Source organism: Lissotriton vulgaris, chromosome 10 (assembly GCF_964263255.1).
Source record: "Lissotriton vulgaris chromosome 10, aLisVul1.2, whole genome shotgun sequence".
NCBI lineage: Eukaryota > Metazoa > Chordata > Amphibia > Caudata > Salamandridae > Lissotriton > Lissotriton vulgaris.
Window position 1 is genome coordinate 268,221,977 of NC_141698.1, and position 6,000 is coordinate 268,227,976.

A 6,000-nucleotide genomic window follows, 5' to 3' on the forward strand; every position below is an offset into this window, starting at 1 on the left:
CTCTAAGAATGTGGGATGTCCCAAGCTTTTGTGCACCGTAGTTCCCAAGGCAACTCTCCCTCAGGGGCGCTTTTCACCTCGAGTGGAGCTCAGGACTCCTGTATGTCCTCTCGCCTTTCCCTCTCCTGCCAGAAGTTTTGAAAAAAATAAAGAATTACTGGGCCCAAGTCTTCTTAGTGGTTCTAGATTGGGCTAGGAGGATGTGGGCCCCCAGAACGTCTGGCCATGAGCATGTGTCCCCTACTCAGGAGGATCCTTTGTCACAGCAGTAGAGCACAGCCCGACACCCAGGCCTGCATTACCTACACCTCCAAGCATGGAGACTGAACGGTGACTGCTGACTGCTTTCGGCCTCTCTCTCCCGAGGTAGTAGAGGTTATTGTAGCAGTCAGACGTCCATCCACAAAAAGTAATTATGCTGGACGTTGGGAGAAGTTTGTTGCTTGGTATACCTCTAGGTAGAAAGAGCCATTGCAAGCCAAATTGTTGGATGTGTTGCTGTTTGCGGTATATTTGCCCCAGCAAGGCCTTACTGTGGCCAGGGTTAAAGGTTATTTATCAGTCTTTTTACATATACCAAAACAGCCATCATTGTTTAAATCAGAGCTTGTGGTGTGTTTTCTGTTAGGATTACTCCACGTCTACACCCAGATATTTTATGATGCCACAGTGGGACTTTAATTTAGTTCTCAAATACTCGATATGACCGCCCATTTGAGTCCGTGCATAGCTGTCCTCTGCGTCTTGCAACTCTGAAAACAGTCCCTCATAGCAATAGCATCAGCTCGCTGCATGAGTGAGTTGCAAACACTGTCTGTCCAGCCACCATATACAAACTTTTCTTGTCTGTGCATACAGGTGCTACAGAGTAGCGAGGCATTCAAGCCCAAGGAAGCCTTCAGCATTCTCTTCCTTCACCTCATCCCTCGAAAAAGGAACAGAGGCTCCATCATTTGGATCCCAAAAGAGCTTTGAGCTTTTGCATAATTCACACAACAGACCATCAGTTGGACAGTCAGAGCTTAGATTTACAATAGCAGAGATGGGTATGGTAGTACAGAAAATAATTATTTCAATTTAGACTTCTTCATCAAAATCTGCTAGGCATTGGCCAAATAATAGCCCGGAAAGGCTTGAGGGTTCATTCCACTAGGGCCAAGATTGCTACTGCAGTGTTGGCATGTGGAGTGCCTGTCCTAGAGATCTGTCAGGTTGCAATGTGGAGGTCATGGTCATGAAGCATTACTGCCTTTATAGCCAGGTCTATTGGGAGGGGCATTTTGCCCATTTGGTCCTGCAGGACTTTTTCGTCTGAGCCATTTCACAGACCCACCACTTTCAGAGATACAGCTCTGGTATCTACTCACAAGGTCAAGGAGCTTAGGTTAGAGATATCTTTCAAAAGACAACTTACATTCAGTAACACTCTTTTGGGGGATAATCTAACCACAGAGTAACCTAACCGACTAACCGACTGCCCCACCTGCCCCTTCTGTTTCTGTGGAATGGACACTTTTTTTTCCATCTTCAAAAGGTCCCAATTTTGAGATCTGCACCATGTAAAGCCTGATCAACCAATGTCTCTGCATCCAATGGCGCAGACAGAACGCAGAAAGAAACTTACGTCAGCGCACAGAGATTGTGATTATATATGGCTCCGGAGTCACTTTCGGGATGTCAATGCAAAGCTGCATTATGCCACCTACAGGTGCACAAGGGAATTGCTGGAGACAAATTCTCCACGTCCAGTCTGCTGCCTAGGGGTATTCACAAGGTGAGGAATGTGCGGCTAGATAAAGTATCTACTAGACAAGACCGTTACTAAAAATAAGTAACTTGTTCTGAGGACACTTACATGAAGGGAAGTTCCGGAGGAATTTTGCACTCCATTGTATGTCCACCCCCATGGGATTGTAGATTTTCAGATGTACCTGAGGAATCATGTTGTGTCAACAGAAATGCTGCACACATAGCCTGTACTCCCCAAGGATCCTGCACTGCTGGGCATCCCAGACTGCCTATGGTTGGTGGAACTGAGTGGTAACCTGATTGCCTTTTCTCTTGCAGGTGATGACCCATGATTCTTCAGTGCCAGCACTCATCTTCCCCGGATGACTTCCAGCTCCCAACAACACAACTACCTGCTTTGCCTCAAAAGCTGTAGGCACTGACCTGATGATGAAGTTACTATACCCAAGCCAAGGAACTGTACCAGCCTGTCTCCCTGATGCATCTTGCATCACAGACATGCCTTTGCCTTTTTCAATAAAAAACAAAAACAATAAGAACCAATAACTTATTTACCTGTAATATTAGTTTTGCAGCTTGGTACATGGGATAGATTTCTGTGGTTTGCACATTCCTGCCATCTGATAGTTATTTGAAATCGTTCTTAAAAGTTTTGAAAAACAGACTCTAAATTCTACTCACTCAAACACGGATAACAGGGCTCTGAATTCTAGGACAGGGGTCTGCGTACACATTTGTAAGCAGTTAGCCAATACGTCGTATGGCTCCTGTTCCTATTGTACATATCATGTATAGATTTGGAATATATTATTTATAATATGTGTGAAAGCGAAGAGGCCAATTTTGTCCTATTTTTCAGTAGTGATGTTATAGATTATATACATATATTTTTGTTTAAAATAAATATATATTGTTCCTTGCTGACCTTAAATGTAAACAAGATTTTAAAAAAAGACTTACAACTCTTGGGATGTAATAAAGTTATAAGCAAACCCTATTCTACTACATTTTTTTCTCACAGAAAGAAAGGATTGCTTATATGGTCAACCTCTGCACCATCCATGTACTGGAATTCTGGCTGAGCAAAGGCAATATGAGAGCCTCATGTGGTTTGGCTAAGAGTTGCTTGCTTAAGTACAAAAGAATGTGACTGGTTTGCCAAAGTAACCTGACATCTTAGAAGAAGTAGAAGCGAACATTAGGCTTAATACTACTGAAAAGGTCACCATAATAGTACAGAAACAAGCAATGGCAGTGCCAATAGGTCTGACTTTAATGTGCTGCACCCAGAAAAGCATGCAGCTGACAGCATTCAGAATGGCATCTGTCTCACCCTGCACCTACCATGCAGTCACACGTCCCATATCCTGCACCTTTACACCATACAGTACATACACCCATCGCTCACTCTGCACCCCATACTTTTATACCAAACAATACACACACACAGCTCACCCACCTCACCATGCACTCAGACACTATTTATGCTGAATAACCACCTAGTACACTCACACACTGCTCACCCTGCACTCACACCACAAACCCTCTTCACACAAAGCTCACCCTCAACTCACCCACCTGCCCCCATACCGCTCACTCAAACACTGCTCACCCTGCACTACTCACTTGGCACATTCATCCATATCACTGATATGTTATGCAGCTTTGTAGAGTGCCCTAGGGGGTATCCTGGCACTGACGAAGTGTGAGCCTAGCCATACCTAGTACCTAGTGAGACTACGTTTGGTGTATTTCAAGAAGAGAGGATGAGGCTCTAATGTTTAGTGGCAGGTTGCTCCACACTTTAGGAGCAATGTATGGTTAGGCTCTACCACCACATCAGGCTTTCCATATGCACGGGATGTGTGCAAGTAGAAGTCTTGACAAGCGGAGGTGTCTAGAACGTTTGTGAAAGCCAATGCAGTTGTTGAGGTACACTGGGCCAGTGTTATGTAGTGCCTTGAAAGTGTGGTGAAGAAGATTGAATTGTGCTGTTTTATGTATGGGGAGCCAATGGAGTGCCTTCAGGTGTTGTGTGATATAAGTGCGGATTAGAGTTTGAGAGTGATTCTTGCTGCCGGATTCTGAATGGTCTGCAGCAGTTCTGGTGAGTTTTTTGTTGATCCCAGCATAGAGGGTGTTCTAGTAGTCCACCTTGCTTGTTACCAGGGTGGGCGTGACAGTTTTTAACGTGCCGATTGGGAGCCCTGTGAAAATCTTTCTTAGCATCTTCAGGGTATGGAACCATGAGGCGATGACATTGTTGACTTGGGCACCCATGTCTAATTTGCTGTTGGTGACGATCCTGAGGTTCTTGGGAGGGGTGGTGTCGTGGATGTCAGTCCTCGCTCTGTTTGCCACAATGTGGAGGCTCATGGTGAAGTGCTCTTCCTAAAGATCACAATTTTGGTCTTGTCAGTGTTCAGCTTTAGACAGTTGGTCTTCATACAGTGGGCCATTTCGATTATGCTGATTCAGAAAAGGGGGTGGTGATGAACAGAGTGTCTGAATTAAGCAGACCACTCTTACCCAGTCCAAAGATCAGGGCTTGATCCATCACCGTTTTTTAGCTCACTGCACCATCCCAGCTCAGACCTTGGCTATATGCAAATTAGTCTGACCCTGGCCCAGTGCATCATGGGAACAGGGCAGACCAAACTACCAAGCCAATTCTTATACTGGGAAGGAAACAAGCTACCGGGGACCGGTTTCTGGCATTTCAGCCGTCTTCGGCCCGGCTTGCTTGAATCCTGATGGTGCAATGAGCTAGGGACTCACATCTGAGTATACCCTTCCACGCTTATGGTGGACAAAAATGATTCAGAAAAGGGGGTGGTGATGCACCATCAGGATTCAAGCCAGCCGGGCCGAAGACGGCTGAAATGCCAGAAACCGGTCCCCGGTAGCTTGTCTCCTTTCTGGTGAAGAATTGGCTTGGTAGTTTAGTCTGCCCTGTTCCCAAGATGCACTGGGCCAGGGACAGACTGATTTGCATATAGCCAGGTTCTGAGCTGGGATGGTGCAGTGAGATAAATAACGGTGATGGATCAAGCCCTGATCTTTGGACTGGGTAAGAGTGGTCTGCTTAATTCAGACACTCTGTTCATCACCACCCCCTTTTCTGAATCGTTTTTGGCCACTATAGGTGTGGCAGGGTATACTCAGACATGAGTCCCTTTCTCACTGCACCATCAGGATTCAAGCAAGCCGGGCCGAAGACGGCTGAAATGCCAGAAACCGGTGCCCGGTAGCTTGTCTCCTTTCTGGTGAAGAATTGGCTTGGTAGTTTAGTCTGCCCTGTTCCCAAGATGCACTGGGCCAGGGACAGACTGATTTGCATATAGCCAGGTTCTGAGCTGGGTTGGTGCAGTGAGATAAATAACGGTGATGGATCAAGCCCTGATCTTTGGACTGGGTAAGAGTGGTCTGCTTAATTCAGACACTCTGTTCATCACCACCCCCTTTTCTGAATCGTTTTTGGCCACTATAGGTGTGGCAGGGTATACTCAGACATGAGTCCCTTTCTCACTGCACCATCAGGATTCAAGCAAGCCGGGACGAAGACGGCTGAAATGCCAGAAACCGGTCCACGGTAGCATGTCTCCTTTCTGGTGAAGAATTGGCTTGGTAGTTTAGTCTGCCCTGTTCCCAAGATGCACTGGGCCAGGGACAGACTGATTTGCATATAGCCAGGTTCTGAGCTGGGATGGTGCAGTGAGATAAATAACCGTGATGGATCAAGCCCTGATCTTTGGACTGGGTAAGAGTGGTCTGCTTAATTCAGACACTCTGTTCATCACCACCCCCTTTTCTGAATCGTTTTTGGCCACTATAGATGTGGCAGGGTATACTCAGACATGAGTCCCTTTCTCACTGCACCATCAGGATTCAAGCAAGCCGGGCCGAAGACGGCTGAAATGCCAGAAACCGGTCCCCGGTAGCTTGTCTCCTTTCTGGTGAAGAATTGGCTTGGTAGTTTAGTCTGCCCTGTTCCCAAGATGCACTGGGCCAGGGACAGACTGATTTGCATATAGCCAGGTTCTGAGCTGGGATGGTGCAGTGAGATAAATAACGGTGATGGATCAATCCCTGATCTTTGGACTGGGTAAGAGTGGTCTGCTTAATTCAGACACTCTGTTCATCACCACCCCCTTTTCTGAATCGTTTTTGGCCACTATAGGTGTGGCAGGGTATACTCAGACATGAGTCCCTTTCTCACTGCACCATCAGGATTCAAGCAAGCCGGGCCGA

The 6,000-nt window shown here is 46.4% G+C and overlaps 1 protein-coding gene across 1 annotated transcript in view; it reads left to right on the top strand.

The window, feature by feature from the left end:
• Nucleotides 1-2,746, top strand: part of LOC147685096 (uncharacterized) — a 1,199,247-nt gene extending 1,196,501 nt beyond the window's left edge. Inside the window, exon 40 of the mRNA XM_086940986.1 lies at nt 2,068-2,746. The gene's annotated coding sequence lies outside the window, so the exon portion shown is untranslated. The remainder of the gene's footprint in view (nt 1-2,067) is intronic.
• Nucleotides 2,747-6,000: the final 3,254 nt, after the last annotated feature.